This window comes from Eretmochelys imbricata, chromosome 2 (assembly GCF_965152235.1).
Source record: "Eretmochelys imbricata isolate rEreImb1 chromosome 2, rEreImb1.hap1, whole genome shotgun sequence".
In the NCBI taxonomy this organism is placed as follows: domain Eukaryota; kingdom Metazoa; phylum Chordata; order Testudines; family Cheloniidae; genus Eretmochelys; species Eretmochelys imbricata.
The window spans coordinates 247570351-247591469 of record NC_135573.1 but is presented as its reverse complement, the minus strand read 5'-3'; the positions used below and the strand labels follow the sequence as shown (position 1 = coordinate 247591469).

At 42.2% G+C, this 21119-nt stretch overlaps 1 protein-coding gene across 7 annotated transcripts in view; it reads left to right on the top strand.

Moving 5' to 3' along the window:
- Positions 1-21119, top strand: part of ZMYND11 (zinc finger MYND-type containing 11) — a 161242-nt gene that overhangs the window by 41790 nt on the left and 98333 nt on the right. Inside the window, exon 1 of one of the 7 annotated variants that reach the window (XM_077808344.1) lies at positions 16878-16949. The exons of 5 other annotated variants lie outside the window; for them this stretch is intronic. The gene's annotated coding sequence lies outside the window, so the exon portion shown is untranslated. One more of the 7 variants, XM_077808345.1, reaches the window with a different exon arrangement.

Genomic DNA, 21119 nt, shown 5'->3' with positions numbered 1-21119 from the left:
CTGTGCTGCCTTCAGAGCTGGATGGCCAGAGAGTGGCAGCTGCTGGCTGGGCACTCAGCTCTGAAGGTAGTGGCGTGGCCAGCTGCAGTGCAGAAGTGAGGGTGTCATGGTATGGGGGGGTTATCACTTTGGGTGGGAGCAGGGCTGGATTTACGGGTGGGCGATGTGGATGAATGTCCAGGGTGGCATGGTCAGGAGGCACTGTGGTCACCCCCCTCAGACACACACAGACAGCCCAAGGCTCCTTTAGCCCCCAAGCACTGGACCTGAAGCCAGGGAGGGGCAGGGCTGGCCGAAGGCTCCTACCAGGCGCTGGGCTCCAGCTGCTAGTGCCAGCTGTGCTGGGGAGGGATGGGACTTTCTCTTCCCCTGCATGAGCCTCTCCTGGGGTCAGATCAGACCTGTCTGCAGGAAGCTCTGCAGCTGCTGGCTGGTAGCCCAGCTCTGAAGGCAGCGCCACCGCCTGCAGCAGTGCAGAAATAAGGGTGGCCATACTGTGAGCCCCTCCCACAACCACATTTTGGGTCAGGACCCCCATGATTACAACACAGTGAAATTTCAAATTTAAATATCTGAAATCGTGAAATTTAAGATTTTTAAAATCCTGTGACCGTGAAATGTACCAAAATGGACTGTGATTTCGGTAGGACCCCAAATAAAAGAGTGTTTGGTGTTCTTTTTAGAGAAGAGGGAATCAAATTAAAGCTACACCATATAAAATGTAGCTTGGTCTGCATCTGCAACTAGTCTTGCCTAAGTACACTAGTCCTGAATCTTGTGGTTACTTGTTTTTATGACATGCTTATTACACACTATATATTATTAATTATTATTTATCATTACAGTATTTTTATTACATTATGAAAACGGCAACACTTTTCCAAGATCTCACTTTCATAGTCTGTATCACTTTGAATAAGCCTGTTATAAGACAAGGCTCCTATGTTTCATCAAGGAGTATCAGATGTGAAACAGCATGAAGGGATTTAAGAAGCCAACTCAAAGAGTTCCTCCTACGCAAGTATTCAGGTCTTGAGCAGTCCAGGCAAACAACGCACGTTACAACAAAGCTTAAACTTGTTCTTCATAATAATTTTAAAAACAATACTAGCTGCCTATTTAATTTTAAAAACAGCAAAAACATCCACCTTCCTTTCCATTTCTTATAAGGAGTCTTGAAGTTTAAATCTCCTCAGTGTGATAGATATGCTTGCTTTGATCTGCTTAGCTCTTGGAAGTCCAGGGGCTCTGGGACGCTGGCCCCATGCTACCTGGGGTCCCTAGGGACATCTCTGTCCGCCATTAGGGAATTTTTTCCCGAGAACCCCCTGTAACATTTTGTGAACCCCAAGGGGTTCATGAACCCCAGTTTGGGAACCACTGCCCTAGGCTGAGCCACAAATGTTTATGAAGTGTGTAGACTAGCATTTAGTTAATTAATTAATTCAAGTTAATAACTGGTAATCAATTAGTTCAATCAGTTAGTTAAGTTACTTAAAATCAATGGCAGTTAGGTGCCTAGGCACTCTTGAAAATCACACTATGTGCCAACCTATATCTTTAGGCACTCAAAGTCACAGGCACATTTAAAAATCTGCCCTGAAATGGCTGCCCTCTAGGGCTTACCCTGGCCAACTGACACATGTTAAAACCTTAACAACACAAGGAGTTTAACATGTTATAAAAACCTTACTAGTGAACACACCTTTCTAGTGAACCAAAGGTCTTGGTTATGAAATACTAACTCATTGGCAGTCTATCATATATTAACATAGTGACAGTAGTGTTTATTCAAATCTACCATCTGGAAAGGAAATTTATCCCTGTATTCTTTCTAGCACAGTGCTCATTCTATACAATATTTGTATACAAAGATACCTTTCTTTAGATAATCAATTATTTCTGACTACTTAAAAGGACCCCTTTGAATCATTTTTTTATTCAACTTAGAAAAAAAAATCTATTTGAATATCTATAGTACTGTCCCTCAGGTGGCTGTTAGTTGTCTTATCTAGTTTAGTGTATGAGAAGTGTAATACACTTATTGAAGCCCCAGATCAGAGTTTATTTCCTGTTGGTGATATGGAACCCAGTGTGCAACCCCACCCTGAATTCCTACATGCTGTTCTTTCCAGACATCCTGTTATCGTACAAAAAATTCTGTGGGGTCACTGCAGAATAAAGGACTGATCCTGTAAACTCTTAGGCCTGGCTAGAAAAGTGATACTGGTATATCTAGTCTGGTTGGAGATGTGATTTTTTAATTGATATAGTTATACCAGTATAACCCCTGATGTGAAGGCAGTTACACTATACTATAGTAAAGGTGCCTTTTGCTGTCTGAACCAGAATAAAGCTATACAGATACCAGCACTTTTATAATGGTATATCCAGGCATGGGGAGGTGGGATTGAACTGTACTGGTTTAGTTAAAGTAGCAAAACTTTATAGTGTAGACATGACTGTACTCACCTTAGTAGTCCTTGCTGATATAAGGTAAACCACAACCTGGAACAAAGTTTGGACAGTGTCCAGACTAGCCTTTGCAAAGTTGCTTACTACCTTGAGTTAATTGCTAATCAACTGGTAAAAACTTCTAAAGACAATCATCCTTCCAAGGGGTTATCTACGCAGAAAAGTTGTACTGGTTTATCTCTACTGGTATAGTTAAACCAGTGTTGCCAACTCTTGTGATTTTATTGTTAATTTCATGATATCTGGTATTTTTCTTAAAGCCTCCACTCCTGGAATCAAGAGATTGCATGAGAATCTGTTTTCATTTTTTTTAAAAGTAAGTTTCTAGCTCTCATGTTTGTGGAGAAGAGCTTGAAAATGCCAAGCAAATGTACCCAAATGGCTCAGAACCAGAAATCAAATAAAAAAATCCAAAAGTTATTTTAAAAAAATCTCATGATTATGGGTTGTTTGGCTTATGATTTTTGAACACTTGTGGTTGGCAAACTGTTAAAGCGACATAGTCCTCCTAGAGGGGTTGCAGTTACATCAATGTAAATATGCTTATACGAAAATAGCTTATTCCCATACGGGAATTGGAATAAGCTACACTAGCATAACTACAGGTTTCAGAGTAGCAGCTGTGTTAGTCTGTATCCGCAAAAAGAAAAGGAGTACTTGTGGCACCTTAGTTTATTTGTTAGTCTCTAAGGTGCCACAAGTCCTCCTTTTCTTTTTACCAGCATAACTGTGTTCCCATTAGGGTTGTACTGGTATAACTATGTCAATACAACATTGCCTCTGACCAACATAGTTATATCGGTAGAAACTGTATGGACTAGACCTAAAACCACAAAAGGCAAAAAGAAAGACTGACCTGTCAATTTGAGGAAAATTTTTTTAGCTGTTTTTCACTCATCATCATAAGAGATAGCTAATTATGACAGGGGGGCTATAACTCTTCGCTCATGACAAGAGGGGAAAAAATGCTTAAGAGGTTTATCAAGGGACCTGTCCGAAATTGGGTGTAGCCAGCCACGGTGGTCAAAGACAGGCAGTGTCTGAGCTAGTTCATTGAGCTCTAGAAGGGCAGCCATTAATCTTCATTAAGTGCTTTTTCTTCCTTAGAGGACCATCTCCTGAGAGGTGGAGACTGAAACTATCTACCAAACCTTACTCTGTCTTTAGAACAGTGTTTGGGAAAACTGGGCATGTAAGTAAGTGTGTCTGTGGGGAACAAAAGAGCAGTTATTGTCTCTGGGCAGCAAGCAATACTGACAGGCTGACCAGAATTGTCAGAGAAGATATTGGTTTTAAGGGATACAAGCTTATTTGCTTTCCTTTTTTATCAGTAGCTAAGCTGAAAATGTTTTAGAGAAGTGTAAATCTAGTATGTTAAGCAAAAGTTTTTTGTTTTGTTTTTCAATTTTCTCTGTTTTAATAAATCTTGTTTTTATTAAGATTACTGCTGTGTGGGTAACTTCACATAGATGTCCTCAAAGAGGAGAAGAAACCCATAGGGCTAGATGCACAAGGGGGGATTTAGGTATCTATGCCCAAAATTTTGTTGTCTCTGGCATTTGCAAAACCACCACTGATCTGCTGCCTATAGTCTTGAAGGTGTCTAAAATCCTTAATTTTCTATTGTTAAAGTCCCTGAGGCTCCTAAATTTTGGCTGGGCATGTACACAGCTGCCTAAGCCCTGACACTCTAAGTGCCTCATGCCTAAGTGCCAGTGGGTCTCACAAACTAGGCCTTCCCCCACTTAGCTTGCCTTGAGGGCCCAATTTGGTAGGCACAACAGATGCCTAAACCCACACAAAAGATGCTGGTAGAGGATGTGGACTCCTTTTACCAATAATGCAGAGGTTAGAGCACTTTCTCAGGATGTGGGAGGCATGGGTTCAAATCCCTGATCCACAGCTAGCAGAACAGGAACTTGAATCCAGTTCTTCCACCTCCCAGTTGAGTGCCCTAACCACTGGGATATAAAATCATTCTCTCTCTCTCTCTCTGGCAGGTACTTAGGCACCTGACTCCCTTTGAGGGGTGGGGCTTAAGACACACCTCCCTCCTCAGCATTTCATGAGGATAGTTTAGGTGGCGCCTGGCTCAGTATGCTGGTTTTTGTGAATCCCTTTTTTTAGTCTCCTAATTCTCCTTATGCATTGTATGGGGAGCCTGGTGCCTAATAAGAGGTTGTGCAATTCTTCTGGGCCTAAAAGATAGGTGTTGCAATGTGTAGTCACCCCCTGTCCATAATTTCTAAAGAGAGGAGCTTGAAAGGTAAAGAGTTTCTGGACCCTACAGCTTCCCATTCAATCTCAGTTGAAGGGCATGGACAAAGGTGTTGTCTCTCAGCAGCTCATATTACTTCAGTGGGAGAAAATGAAAAACCAAAGAAGAGATGAGACTCATCAGTGGTGTTGGCCACAAGGACTATGAAATGATGCACAGAAGGGAAACAAAGAGGATTAGAGATATGATCTGACTTATTTATGATATAACTGAAAAAATAGGATTATTCAGTCTGGAAAGGAAAAGGACAGGAGATGTCTGCACTGAGATATTCAAAAATACAGAGGATTGATAAAAATGATTGAGTCTCCCTCCACCCTCACCTCATTAAACCAGAACAAGGAGTCACTTGATAGAATGAATGCCCTGTAACTTTAGAACAGATACAAATATTTCTTCAACCAGCATACACTCAGCCAGTGGAATTTACTGCTAGTGGAGGTCATGCAGTCAAATACGGTGGCTGCATATTTTTAAAGGGCTCAATAATTTAAATGACCTAGAATTCCACCTAGGCATGCTAAGAGAAGGGTAATCAAATCTCATTATTTAGAAAATAAGCTGGTTTATATCACCTGCAGACATCTGGAATGAATCCTGAGCACACTCACATCTTCTGCAAAGCTTTGTGCAATTAGTGAAGTTCATTATTAGGTAGGTGTTTGTGTGATGTCTTCTACTTCTGCAGCATCGGATACTAGCTATTGCCAGGGGTAGGGATGCTGGATTTTGTGTTCCATTATGTCAAATCTACTGCTTCTGCATTATGTTGACCTTCAGCTTTTCAAGTCTTTTGGTGGCGATACTGGCATTGTCCTGGAAGAAGAGAACTCATGGTTTCCCTTGTGTACATGAGTTCTAGATGGTGCCTTAGTTTAACTGGACTTGTCTTGATAGACAGTTTCTTCTGAAATATGTAAGGAAGTGTAATTTATTTCTATATCTTGAGCTGGCTTTAAAAGCTTTTTATTTCAGTTAGATCTTTAATTTCAGGTATGATAGGTGAAATATTTACACAAACAATTGCATTACGCATAACTAAGGCTACAATTTGGTCATGGAGGTTGCGAAAGTCACGGAATCCGTGACTTCTGCAGACCTCTATGACTTCAGCCCGCTATGGCTGGGAGCTGCACAGTACCCCCACCTCCCGTGGTGGCTGGAAGCTGCGGGGTACCCCTGTTGCCCAGAGTGGCATGGGTCCCATGCAGCTCCCCAGCTGCCACCGGTGGGAGGAATCCCCGGTAGCTCACCAGTCCCCACGGGAGTTGGGGATGCCCCGCAGTTCCCCAGCCACCACAGGCAGGGATCTGTCCCAGCCACAGCAGGGCAGAGTGCTCGATTCTCCTCCCTCCTCATTTTGTCATGGACATATTTAGTAAAAGTCAGGGACAAGTCACAGCTTCCATGAATTTTTGTTAATTGTCTGTGACCTGTCCATGTCTTTTACTAAAAATGTCCATGACAAAATTGTAGCCGTACACATAACCCCATCATATATAAGTAAGAAGAATTTAGATATTTTTAACTATAACTTTTTCTTCGTCGTCAAATAGTGTCTCTATGGGTACTTCACTTCAGGTGCGCGTGCACCCCACGCGCCTTTCATCAGATATTTTTATGATCAGTGTCCCTTCGGCCCACGCATGCGCTGCTGATATCCTCGTGCCCCGCACCAAGGCTATATCAGGTTGTGTGTGTGAACCACCCTCAGTTCCTTCTCAGCCACCTTTGCCTGAGACAGAGCTTAGTGTGTCTGCATTGTACTAAAATAAACTAAGCCAGACTGCAGTCAGCCAGTAGCAGAAGTTCCTCAGCTCCAAGAGTGTTTTCAAACGTTCTATTGGTAGTGGCTGCCTACTTGCATTGTCAGGCGATCATGGTATTCCCATACCTCGATGATGGGCTGTTCACGGATCAGTCATAGCAAGAGGTGTTGACTGCCACACAAATGGCACCTTCTCTGTTCTTGGACTTGGGTCTTGAGTTGAACATGGGAAAATCCGCACGGACTCCTGTACAGAACATACAACTTATTGGAGCATCCCTGGATTCCTTGGCATCCAGGGCCTTCCTTTCCATGGACAGGTTCATGACACTATCAAACCTTGTCAAAACTGTTCAAGGGCATATGGACAGCCCAAAAACACAACCTCCATGTCAACCTGTTGTAGCTCATAGCAGTCAGAAATGCTTGCCTTCATTTTCTGCCTCTCATGAGATTCAGGTCTATCAAAGTCATAACAGACAATGGGTATGTCTACACTGCAGTTAAAAAACGGTGACTTGCCTGTACCAGCTGATGCAGGCTTGTGGGGTTCAGGTGAAGGGGCTGTTTAATTGTGGTGTAGATGTTCAGGCTGGAGCCTGGGCTCTAGGAGCCTGCGAGGTGGGAGGGTCCCAGAGCTCGAGCTGCAGCATGAGCCCAAACTTCTACATCACAATTAAATGTCCTCTTAGCCCAAGTGCCAGGAGCTTGAGTCAGCTGACACGGACCAGCTGCAGTTCTCAAATTGCAGTGTAGACATACCCTATGTGGTCTGAATGTTTTATATAAATTGGCAAGGAGGAGTGAAATCCCCTTCCCTCCGTGCTGAAGCAATGTTCTGGAACTGGTGCATAAAAAATTACATAAGAATTACAGCAGTGTTATCTCCCAGGCAGGCAAAATGTCACAGCTGATGCTCTCAGGAGATGTCTTCCCCTGGACTACTATTGGGATTTGGACTTCCAGATTCTTGTGGGCATATTTCAAACTAGGGGATTTCCATAAATGGTCTTCGCTGCCACAGCTACAAATGAAAAATGCCATCTGTTCTATTCAAGGAGGGGTTTAGGTCATAATTCCTTGGGGGATGCCCTTCTCCCTTGGGCAAAGAAGCTGTTTACACATTTCCCCTGGTGCCTCTGATCCTCACAGTGGTGAACAAAATCAGACATGGTAAGGCCAGAGTTATCATAATAGCGCCATTGTGGTCAAAGCAGGCATGGTTTCCTTACTTGTTTCACTTCGCTCTTTGTCCAGCAATCAACTGCTGTATCCCAATCTGAAAATTCTCTGCCTCAAGGTGTGGCTCCTTCATGGTTCACGGGATTAGAGTCTGCTTGTTCTGCAGAGGCATACCAGATATTACTAAACAAAATTAGGCAAAAATTCTACCTCAAATGTGGAGAAGATTTAGTCACTGATGCAAACTCTAGAAAGTTGTTTCTGAATGTGCCTCACTTCAGCTTGTTCTGGATTACATGCTGCAAGTAAAGAAAACAGGACTGTCAGTTAGTTCTTTTAAGGTGCATTTGGCTGCCTTCATAGCTTTCCATACTACAATTGAGGGATTCTTGAGGTTTGCTCTCGCTACAACTATAAATTGTGAGTGTTCTCATGAAAGTTCTGAGAAATCTTTTTGCACAGTTAAAGTCCCCACATTGGTTGGGGACCTTAATTTAGTTCTTAAAAGTCTCATGAAACCTCCTTTAGAACTGATGGTGACCTGCTCTTTACTGAATTTGGAAAACAGCGTTCTTAGTGACTATTACATCATCCCACAGAGTCAAAGAAATTGGGGCCTTAGTTGCAGACCCTCCTTTCTACAAGGACAAGGTTTCCTTACAGCCAGACCCAAAGTTCCTTCCTAAACTTCCTTCTGAGTTTCATTTGACTCAGATATTTACCTATCATTTTTCTTTCCCAAACCACATAATTGTAGTCTGGCGACTGTTTTCCCTACTCTAGATATTAGAAGGGAGTTAGCCTTCTCCCTAGATAGGACTAATTTTGGAAATCTCCTAGACCAGTAGTTCTTAACCTTTTGGGGCTCAGGATCCATTTGTAAATGTTTATGGCCTGTTGCGACCCAGTAAATAGTCTGGGCGTGGAGGCCTGGGAGTGGTTTTGGCCAGGTCCTGCCCCCCGGAACTCACCCCACAGTAGCGGCTCCTGCAACTCCTGTGCTATGGGGTTGGCTGGGCTTGGCTTTCAGCGTTGCAACCTCCATGGTTACAGCACTGCTCAGGTTTGGCCTTGCCTCCCGACTGGACCAAATGTGTGTGGGTGAAGTTGTGACCTGGCTCATGGGGTTGCAGTGCCACTCACTCAGGTTTGGCCTACCTGGACTCCTGTCATCATGATGGCTGGGCCAAACCTGACGGCTTGGACCCCAGAGGTTATAGTGCCTGGAGCAGGGAGGCAAGCCCAGTCAGGCCTGTGGGACAGGAGCCACAGGAGCTGCTACTCAACCCTTTGAAACATTCTAGTGTGACCCAATTTTGTGTCCTGACTGACAGGTTGAGAAACCCTGTCCTAGACTATTAATTTCATTTGCAGACTGATCTAAAGGTTCTGCTATTTCTACCCAAAGATTATCAAAATGGATTCCTGGATGTGTTATTGCTTGACAGTGCTGCCCGCATTCCACCCACCTCATTCTGGAGGGTCAGCTCACTCTGCAAGGTCACAGTCTATATTTATAGCTCTAATTAAGAATGTCCCGTATCTGAAATTTACAGAGCTGCTACATGGTTCTTGGTACATACCTTCTCCAGACACTATGCGCTAGTCGATGCTTCTAGATCAGTGGTTCTCAAACTTTTGTACTGGTGACCCCTTTACATAGCAAGTCTCTGGTGTGACCCCCCTCCAATAAACTAAAAAAACTTTTTTATATATTTAACACCATTATAAATGCTGGAGGCAAAGCACGTGGAGGCTGACAGCTCACGACCCCCCATGTAATAACATCGTGACCCCCTGAGGGGGTCCCGACCCCAAATTTGAGAATCCCTACGGGGATACTGCTTGGGAGTCACTTCAAGTGGAGCACCCATAAGGACACTGCTCGAAGAAGAAAGAGAGGTTACTCATCCTGTGCATTAACTGTAGTTCTTAGAGATGTGCTCCTTTCTGTTTTGGAGTTTCCTTCCGAGACTTGGTGGTGCAGAAGGAACTGAGGGCAGTTCGCCTGTGCAAAGTGATACAGCCTTGGTGCAGGACACAGGCCGAATGAGCACTGCTAATGAAAATCTCTGATCGAAGGTGTGGGGGCACGCTCACACCTGAGGTGGAGCACCCATAGGGGGGCACATCTCAGAGAACTACAGTTACTGCACAAAGTGAAGTAATCTCTATTTGAGCCTAAAGATTAAAAAACTGTCTTGATTTATTAGGGAAGAGTAACAGGTTTTGGCAGGTAGAGTAACTTATTTTTGTTAAATAAATTACAGGACAGGGCAAAGAAGGCTTCCAAGGCTGTGGGTTTGATTTATGATATCAGATTAATTCTAGAGGATTTAAACTACATTCCCCTCACCCTCTCCAGTGAGGAGTCCTTGACTGGGGTAGACTGGAGCATTGTATATAAACAGAGCAGCTCCTTGTGGACTGCGCACTCAGTCATATAATATAGTTACAGATCTAGTTTCTTTTGGCAGGAAGGTTGTACAAGCTGTGATCTCTGCATTTTTTTCTTGTTTACTTTCCTTCCATTTTCCACGGTTTGTATGTGTTCCATAAAATACAAGGCCAGATTGATGCAACTCTTATGAATAAAAGGGGATGTTACTTTTAAATTGTTAAATGTATGGCATCAGTTTTAAGGGTTTTCTTGTATTGCCATTCTTAAGCTGTCTTGGAGTTAGTCTCAGGGGGTGCTTTATATAAATCAGACTCAAGTTACCAAATAGATTTCATGAGCTGTCTCCATAGGAAGTTGAGAAGGTGAAATTACAGTTTCAGTAGTGATGCAAATAGCTAGTATGAAGCCTACAAAGTGCACAAATTAATGGGTAAAAGAATTATCCGTTAATTATAAACTTAGCCACTATTGGCCTCAGGTAGAATTTTCAGACGTGCCTTTTATAGGAGACTAAGTTTCATTGACTTTCAATGAGACCTAGGCTCCTAACTCAGTTAGGGGGCTTTGAAAATTTTACCCCTTACCTCTTGACCAAATAGAAGCTACCACCAATAAAGTACCAGTGAAAATGCTTCATAATTTAGATTTGTGCAGTTTCATTTTTGCTGTTGGCCAAGAAAGGGGATTGGTGTTGTTCCTTAGATTTAATTAAAATGAATTTCAGACACAATCAAGAAAATATAGTTTAAAAAATATGCAGCATTCAAGTTGAGACCATTCACAGGTTATCCCTAATTCCGCCATTTTACATATACTTTGAATAGTTAGAGCTATTAGATATAGTCCTTTATACTGCAGAGTGAATTAACCTTGCTATGTGTAACCTAACTTGGAATTTTCTCACTTATGTGTGGGTAAATTCTTGACTGCAATTGTGCATTACAAGATTTTTGTGTTTAAATTTCCATGTATGCTTTTCTTTGAAAAATATACACTATATTGCTTCTGTATAAAAGGATGTTAAAATTATTTCAATATCATTCAGCAAATAGTGTGCCCCTGCATTTTCTTGACTTCCAACATTTTAAACAGGTTTTGGCTGAGAACAGGCATGAGAACTTCCAGCCCTAAAGTATTGAAGTATTTAGGGCTTTGGAAAGTTACAAGTCACTGAAACTAGGACTATGTGAGCCATAACTATGGCCCTGGTCCTGCACCACTGAAGTAAAATATAGTTCTGCTATTTATTTCAATGGCAGCAGAATGAGGGTCTATCTGAATATATAAATTCTAATAAATTTAAATAAAAATTAGAAAATCTTGAATATATAAAATTGTTCAAGTGCACAAAGATAAAGAATGGGATTAACTTTGACCTTGATTTTGCAGTATGCATAGACTCTAGGTGCAGGGCTCCACCTGCAATGGAGTTTTTAATTCGTAAGAAATCCATTCTGACAGAAATTAAACCAGGTTTCTCTACATCAGACTGGCTATTTAGTGAGCTAAAAAGAAAAAAAAACCATGCCCTTACAGTCAGTAGTGGTAGTGTATGTGTATATTTATATATACAATTATATGTAAACTTACATGGTGGTAAAGTCTGCATGGTTCCTGGCCCCCCTACTCATCCTTCTTTCTTTTTAGGTCCCCACAGCTCAGATTTCCCATGAAGCTCCTAGACCTTGGCTCTGGCTTCTTTTACAAAACTGTTGAGCTCCTAACCTCAATAGGGTTTCTGCTACAATGTCAGCCTTCAGATAGGGATTTCAAATGCAGTGTCCATTGCAGCCTCAAATACATCACTGCTACTGCTTGAGAACAAAATATAATATTAATTTTAGCAACATTGTACAGTTAGGAATAGGTATATTGAGTTTTTAGGGGATGATGTTTATAAAGCCCTCCATTGTCATGCTCTCAGGAAATAATATCAGCCTATCTCTGAGTGTTATTTCTTGTTCTTTAGTAACTTAGCATACCGTTTTTGTAACACATCACTTTAGAAGAAAATGGGCTTATTCCAGTAGTTCCACCATTCCATTATTTAAAAACAAGCAATCGTGCCCCAATTAAAAAAAATCCAACAAACATTCACCTTGTGAGAGACACTAGTCAGAACATTTTAGAGGTAGACAGGAAGAGAAAGCAAAGCTGTCTTTTTAAAGGAAATTTGCATATTGCATAATTTCCTGTCTCTAGCTATACGGAAATGTTGCTACACAAACAATTAAATGTAAAGATTAGAAAATCACGCTTACACTGTGTGCCTCCTAATATGCTCTTGCCTTTGAAAACCAGATTTTCAGCCTTCCCCGCATCCTCTGGGGCAAATCACTGCTTCCTACTCTGAACTGGCTGGCGAACTTCTGTCAGCCACATTTTTTTCCTGGCATCGTTTAGTTTTAGGGCCTAATTCTGCCTTCTGTTATTATTATTATTATTATTTGATTATAGGTGGAGCTGGTAGCACCACATATTATTAAAATTATCTAATGTTTTCCATCATAAGACCCTCTTTTCAGTTGTGTAACTCCCCTCCACTCCCTTCCTCCTTGGGTTACTCAGGAGCAAGCAGCACTCACCAGTGTGCTTGAGCGCCTGATGTTGTTGACAGTAAAGGAGATCCTGAGTATGCCAGTGGTGATGTTGGATAGGTGCGAATCCTCTCTCCTCCTCTCTGCTGCAGTCCTTTTACTTGTACAGTAAAGGGATTAAAATTGGCAGTGCCTCCACCTGGCTGGGCCCTATACACACTCACTGGCATGCCTTTGGGAGCCTCCAGGAATAAATCTGAGCTAATCTGTGCAATGGGTCTAACTCAGAAGCACCAATTATAAACAATATACACTTAGATTAGAGTTAACACGCCTCTACTTAACAATTTAAGGAAACGTGGTATAACAGACTGAGATTGAATGTCACTACTAATTTAGATCAGCAAGGGGCAGTTCGATAAATTATAGAACCATAGAACCGGAAGGGACCTCGACAGGTCACCTAGTCCAGTCCCCTACACTTGTGGCAGGGCTAAGTATTATCTAGACCAGTACTTCTCAAGCTATCTGATGGGGGGACTGGCAATTTTTTTTCCCAATGTGTGCGCAGACCGGCAGCCGATGGCTCGCGGACCGGTACCAGTCCACGGACCACCACTTTGAGTAGCGCTGATCTAGACCATCCCTGGCAGGTATTTATCTAAGCTGCTCTTAAAAATCTCCAATGATGGAGATTCCACAACCTCCCTAGGCAATTTATTCCAGTGCTTAACCACCCTGACAGTTAGTTAGGAAGTTTTTCCTAATGACCAACCAAAACTGCCCTTGCTACAATTTAAGCCCTTTGCTGCTTGTCCTCAGAGGTTAATGAGAAAAATTTTTCTCCCTCCTTGTAATTACTTTTTATGTACTTGAAAACTGTTATCATGCCCGCTTTCAGTCTTCTCTTCTTCAGACTAAATAAGCTTTTATTTTTTTCAATCTTCCCTCATAGGTCATGTTTTCTAGACCTTTTAATCATTTTTGTTGCTCTTCCCTGGACTTTCTCCAATTTGTCCACATCTTTCCTGAAATGTGGCACCCAGAACTGGACACAGTACTCCAGTTGAGGCCCAAATCAGTTAACAAATACAGTTTACAGTAGTAAATGAAATTTATATAACTTGCATTTACACTGTCACCCTTTATCCCTCTCCTGAGTGTGCACTCCTCTGGATTTCAGAGTTCTAAACATTTGCATGAGCATGCTTAAAGATCTTGAAGCTGGGGACAGCATTCCAGCCAATGTAACAAAGGGCAGAACATTTCTAATTTGGGATCATTCCAAGCTGCTCACCCGCTCTGAAGATTAGAGTTGTTTTAACCAGATGTCAGCAGTTCTGGATTCTGGTTAGATGACACGACTACTCCACCTCTTTGCAGACTTACAGCAACCCTTTGAAGTCTCTTTGCTGACTCCCTTCCTTTTGCAAGCACTTTCCCAAACAGCAAAGGCAGTGGTTACTCTCACTGCCTGCACTCAGTCAGTTCTGAGCAGACCAGCTGCCCTGACTCCAGTGTAGCCCGTCAACAGCCTCTGAGGCTCTCTGCTTAATCCAAGCCCCAGCAGGCTCTCAGTAGCAGCTTCTGGCTTCCTAGTAGCAGCTCTTGATATGGGCAGAGCTCCACAAAAACAGACTCAGCTCCTCTCCCTGAACTCTCCAGGAAAGGAAGTTTTTTTTCTGTTCCCCAAGGCATCATGGAAGTTGTAGTCTCAAAGGCTGGATTGGAGCACTCAGGATCTTCCGAATTGGAACACTCCCAATTAAGTTCAGAGGCCCCTCTAGTAAAGGGTGCCTACAGTTACTTATACTTTGCCAAATTTTAACCATTCAGGCTGAGGGGGCCGGGGCATGTGTGTGTGTGAGATTTGTTAATCAGGCTTAACTGTATTAAATATGCGAAAAGTACAAAGTTCAGAATGCAGTGATGTACAGGCCTCTATTAAATGTATAAGTGGAATACAAAACAGGAAGCACACAAAACTGAAAAAAATATCTAAGAGGAAAGAAAATGCATCTTTAACTGCCAAAGCATTTTTTGTCCTCTTGTGGCATTAGCTCTGTTCCTAGCTAGATGGTCCACTGGCTAAATGTAGATTCACTGGATGTTAGCTTTTCTGTTGCTTCCACATCTATTGCTGAACATGCATTTCGCAGCTGGGCTTGCAGCAGCAAATGAACAATTAGGTCTGTCTACTCTAGCCATTTGAATTTCCCATGAGAGCAGTTCCATTGGAGGTTGCAATGGTGGGAGCACTAAGTCAGAACTCTGACTGCTGTCATTGTTTTAACAACCATGCCATTTAAACTTGCTCTGAGTTAAAATGCCTGTGATTGGAAACCCTAGTGAAGTCGACAATAGCACCCGCTAGATAAGCTGCACCAGGGGAAGCAACAGTCTAGTGCAGATACATCCCTAGAAGCTTTGCCAAAAGGAGATTTCCTGCAGTTTAGTGAAGAATCAAGCCCACAGTAACTTTAAATAGGAAATCTCATCTTTTAAAGGAGAATGGCAGACTCTTTTAAACAAACAAACAAAAGACCATGTTGGATTATCTCCCAATCATTAACAGAATTCTGAATGTAAAAATTCAAAACATTACTTCAACCTTCCTTTCCTTTACTTTCCAAATCCTGAATTCTAAAGCATTTAGAGGAGAAGAAAGTGATCAGGAACAGTCAGCATGGATTCACCAAGGGCAAGTCATTCCTGACCAACCTGATTGCCTTCTATGACGAGATAACTGGCTCTGTGGATGATGGGAAAGCAGTGGACATGTTATTCCTTGACTTTTAGCAAAGATTTTGATATGGTCTCCCACAGTATTCTTGCCAGCAAGTTAAAGAAGTATGGGCTGGATGAATGGACTATAAGGTGAATAGAAAGCTGGCTAGATTATCGGGCTCAACGGGTAGTGATCAATGGCTCCATGTCTAGTTGGCAGCCAGTATCAAGTGGAGTGCCCCGAGGGTCGGTCCTGCGGCTGGTTTTGTTCAATATCTTCATTAATGATCCAGAGGATGGTGTGGATTGCACCCTCAGCAAGTTTGCAGATGACACTAAACTGGGAGGAGCAGTAGATACGCTGGAGGGTAGGGATAAGATACAGATGGACCTAGACAAATTAGAGGATTGGAACAAAAGAAATCTGATGAGGTTCAACAGGGACAAGTACAGAGTCCCACTCTTAGGAAGGAAGAATCCCATGCACTGCTACAGACTGGGGACCAAGTGGCTAGGCAGCAGTTCTGCAGAAAAGGACCTAGGGGTTACAGTGGACAAGAAGCTGGATATAAGTCAACAGTGTGACCTTGTTGCCAAGAAGGCTAATGGCATTTTGGGCTGTATAAGTAGGAGCATTGCCAGCAGATTGAGGGACGTGATCATTCCCTTCTATTTGACATTGGTGAGGCCTCATCTGGAGTACTGTGTCCAGTTTTGAGCCCCACACTATAAGAAGGATGTGGAAAAATTGGAAAGAGTCCAGCAGAAGGCAACAAAAATGATTAGGAGGCTGGATTTATGAGGAGAGGCTGAAGGAACTGGGATTATTTAGTCTGCAGAAGATAAGAATGAGGGGGGTTTGATAGGTGCTTTCAACTACCTGAAAGGAGAGTTCCAAAGAAGATGGATCTAGACTGTTCTCAGTGGTAGCAGATGACAGAACAAGGAGTAATGGTCTCAAGTTGCAGGGGAGGTTTAGGTTGGATATCAGGAAAAACTTTTTCACTAGGAGGGTGGTGAAGCACTGGAATGGTTTACCTAGGGTGGTAGTGGAATCTCCTTCCTTAGAGGTTTTTAAGGTCAGGCTTGACAGAGCCCTGGCTGGGATGATTTAGTTGGGGATTGGTCCTGCTTTGAGCAGGGGGTTGGTCTAGATGACCTCCTGAGGTCCCTTCCAACCCTGATATTCTATGATTTTATGAGTTCAGTACTTGTACTTTTTCCTGCAGCAGATGAGATCACTAAAACTTGAGGGCCCAATCCTACTTCCATGTAAGCAAAATTAGTGAAATTCCCAAATTTTCACACAGTCTCTTCAGATCCCCAATTTCGGAGCAAGATTGAGTCATATTATAGGGCATGGGGGTGTTGATGCAATGGGATGTTAGCATCAAATGCTGTAAGCTGTGAGACCCTTAACTATCATTGAAATTATTAAACTTTCTTTTTAAAGGGCAAGGAAACTTTTCCATTCACATTTTATCTGTTTCAAATCATGCTAAAGAAATCAGAAAAAAGAGTTAAGTCTTATATTAACTGAAGTACTGAAGTGACAACTATGGAAGCACAAATAGAAAACAAGTAAAAATGAAATATGAGTTGGGTATATTAAATCATTTTTAAATGAATCCCAATGTATAATAAATAAAAAGGGGACTTATACTTGGTAAAGAACACCAGAAAGTAGAAATAATTAAATGTGAAATCTTCTTAAATTTATGCTTAATTTTGTTGAGTAATGGAATTGACTTAGCTATGTGGAAAAGTAAAAATAATGAGGTTAAAAGAGTGGTCAAATTAAAAAGCAAGTTGTAAGAGAGACTTGGAGAAATAAAGGCCAGCTTTCCAGAATCACAGTCTATTTCATCAGGTTATGGAGTAGCAAATCAGAACTACAAGTGAGATGGTAAAGTAAGAAGTTTTATACAGATCCAGGAATGAACATCTGTTGCTTGGCCACATGTTGAGGATGCACATTCAGCGAATAGCAAGTTAAACCCACTCCTCTCTTTCCCCACTTCTTCTGCTGACTATCCTATGAAAGTGCAGATGAACATGTAATGCTAGACTCCTGGACTGAAGTTTTTCAGATACAGTCTGAGTGAAGTAGACTAGTATCTTCACACTCAACATCATGCACTGCTACTAGGTAGTTCAATGTAGGAGCTCCAGTGATGCAGGTTATTGCAGGCATCATCATCCTGAACCAGAAGAAGAGAGTAGATGCAGAAAAGAAAGACACAGATTGGGTAAGGGTGGAAAGACAACTTTAACTTTAACCCTAGCATTTTTTTCCCCCAAATAAGTTGCCTGACAAATATTATATGGATGATCAAAATTTAGCGTCAACCACTGAAGTAGTTACCAGCTTCTCTAAGAACACCCAGAAAGCTCCATAAAATGCCAGCTTTCAAACCAATGCATTGAGGGCACTGGGGTTTTTTCTCTCTAAACAGAAATGTGTCAGCCAACATGGCCTTGCATTCGGCAGAATCATGGCAATCTTTCTAGAAAATATCATAGAGGTTGGGCTACAAGCCTGACTTCTGCCGAGACTTTTGCTGCTCCAGAGAAGCCCACATGAGAGTGCTGCAAGAGATCAAACTAAATTGGTTCCATCTGGTTGTTTTCAAGCCCACTGTACCTAGCAACAGATGGGCGAGTCTCTACCACTTCATTAATTATAGTCCAACAATATGCTCTTGAAGTTGATTTTCCTTGGATTATGTCATGACGATTTCTGTGAAGTCCAAGCAGCATGCTGTGAGTTACTTGTGAAGGACATTTTCAGAAGTTTGTATCAGGCTAACCTAATTAGTAGGTTTATCCAGGCTTTAAGTTCTGTGTGCAGAACAGGCACACTGTTCAGTCAGACCCCTTTGCTTTCTTAGAAGCCTGCAGTGTGGGAAATCAGATATGCAGGGTGAGACTAGTTGAGTCTCTGTGTCAGAGCTCTACCCCTGTTCAGCCATGTACAGATCTGAGGGAGGAAGAAAAAAAAAAAGATACAGGCTGACAGAGGAGAGTTCTCAAATATCTGAAAATGGAATCCCATTGCTAAGGCAAAATTACCATATATATCTTCCCTCTGGACCTGCAAGTGGATAAAGTCTGTGAGTCTAGGAGTGGAATGCAGTTTGCTGAATGGCCAGATAGACACCTTTAACACCTTGCAGCCCTGGCTAATGATATCAGGAAGTGTTCTTGGGTTTTGCAGGGAGTAAACTTCCTCCTTCCCTATAGTGCCTCTCTACACTGTTATCAGACATGTGACAGTAGTGCTAGAAGGAGCAACTCTGAGTAGCACCTGCCCATGGGAAGGCAGAGTGTGGTGTTGCAGGAGAGTGTAAGTGGCTTAATCCTGCACAGCCCTATGATTTCCCTTTGTGTCCCTCTTTCCCTCACATCTCTAGCACAGAGGGGAGATATGTATGAGATGAGAGCAGTGACCTGGATGGTGGAGGAGATGAGGATTGGTTGTGTAAGAAATGTGGAGAAGATGTGATAGGCTTGGGACACAGGAAGTGAAATGGGTGGGTAATAACCAAAAAAAAAAATGTGGAATTCTGCCCTCCTGCCACCAAATCTGCAAGAGTTTTTGGAGAATTCCCCTGCATTTAAAAGCAAATAAATGCCATTGCTTTGCTGCAGCCAAGAGAAAGTTGAGAAACCTCACACAAAGCTGATGCAGTTTTTTCCTCTTCAACTCTTCAGTTTATGGTCATGTGTAAGGATACTGCATAGTCACGGAAGTTCACGAATTCCTTGATTTCTGCGGTCAGGGCTGTGGCCCCCCGCCCCCTCCTCACACACACCCATGGCTATGGCAGTGAAGCTCCAGCTGTCATTCCTCCCCCAACCCTGCTCCCAGTTATTTTTAGTAAAAGTCATGGGCTTCCGTGAATTTTTGTTTATTGCCCGCAACCTCTCCATGACTTTTACTAAAAATAAACGAGACAAAATCTTAACGTTAGTCACATGTCTGCAAATTTCACCTCAGAGAAGCTGTGACGCAGCACCAGAGGACACTACCAAAACCAAACTCTGTGAAAGTGGCAACCACACAAATTGAACAGTACGTTTACTGCACCAGGACAAAAATCCATGCCAGAAAAATAAACCCAGTCCTCAACCTCCCCCACAACATCCAGCTACTCCTAGAGTGTCTGGAAGGCAAATTGACACAATGCTTCCCAATTCATCTCAAATTGACAAAATGCTTCCTGCCTGTTTTCTCTTGACAAGTTGTGGGGTGAGGAATTCCATGGCACAAGCAAGGACTGCGACAGAGTTTGCTGGAGGTAGACAAGAGGTTTGCTGGTTTGACAAGAGGTTGCTATCAGTAGAAGTGGTGGAGAGCTTAGTGTAACAATATGTGTGCATCATCTGAAAGCCATTTTCTTCTATGTTTATTTTTCCAAGTTACCATTTGCCTTTTGATACAGTTTCTCTTGATAAGTTTATCTTTCTGCTTTTTAAACTTTATTTTTTCACCTATCATTTACAAACTCTCACAATTAAGATGAAAAAAAGAGAAGATTCATAATGATATTCAGCTGTTACCTATCTTAATGATTTTCTTGGTAGTGAATGCTTTTAACATTGCAAATCAGTTTTCATCATAATTTCTGTTCTCACATGTTCATACCTTTCCTCTTTAGGCATGAAGCATTCTATGTTTGACCTCTGTTCAGATGTGAATTTTGGTGGGTAATGTTTGAGGAAAATCTTTTCAGATGATTTTGAATAGGGAAACATGAATAAAATAAGTTACCTATTTTTTATGGACAGGATTCTGTCAAAATGGCTGAAATTTGAAACTTGGTCCTAATTCAGGAACGGTGCTAGGGTTTTTTTGTTTGTGGGGAGAGGTTTAGTTTAACAGCTATACTTGTTTTGAATATTGTATAATAAGCACTCTCTGCTCTGCCTATTGTTAACTTCAGAGCTATGCTTGTATGCACAACTTTGGAAAAGGCTTGCAGCTCTCCAGTTGTATCCTCTCTAGTGATCTCAGTGCTCTGGAGCAACTGCTTGGTGGAGATAGGAACTGGGGAAAAGCATCGTTTGAACCCTAATCCGTTCCTTTTTTCCTTGGGCTTGGATCTCAGAAACAGCTTCAGCAGCGCAGTTTTTGCAGGTCTTTCTCTACCACCCCCCCCACTCCACCCCCCCGCTTAAGGTTTCCTTTTACTGATCCTGTGAAAGCCCCTAAGCTTAGGCACTGCTTTATCTGAGGCTCATCTTATGTCTGACACAGATCAACATGACAAGCATTTTTGGCTGTCTAAGCTCTGAGCATATTTCTTAGGGTTTTCAGTCTTGGTCTGCCGTGACACCTTGGGCCTGGAAATAGCATCTATTCTGACTCCTCAGTTGGTAATGAAAAGCTGCTTGGCCTCTGTATTTGGTGTCTCCTTTCCCTGCAGTTATGTCCCTGGCATTTTGGAACTAAAGTCCGTACTGAACACTATCAGAGCTAAGTAATGTTGCTTGTCTGTCTTGAGACGGCTCTCAGCAGGTTTCAGAGTGGTAGCCGTGTTAGTCTGTATCAGCAAAAACAATGAAGAGTTCTAGTGGCACCTTAGAGACTAACAAATTTATTTAGGCATAAGCTTTCATGGGCTAAAACCCACTTCATCAGATGTATGGAGTGAAAAATACCGTAAGCAGTATATATATTACAACACATGAAAAGATGGGAGTTGCTTTACCAAGTGGGGGGTCAGTGCTAACGAGGCCAATTCAATC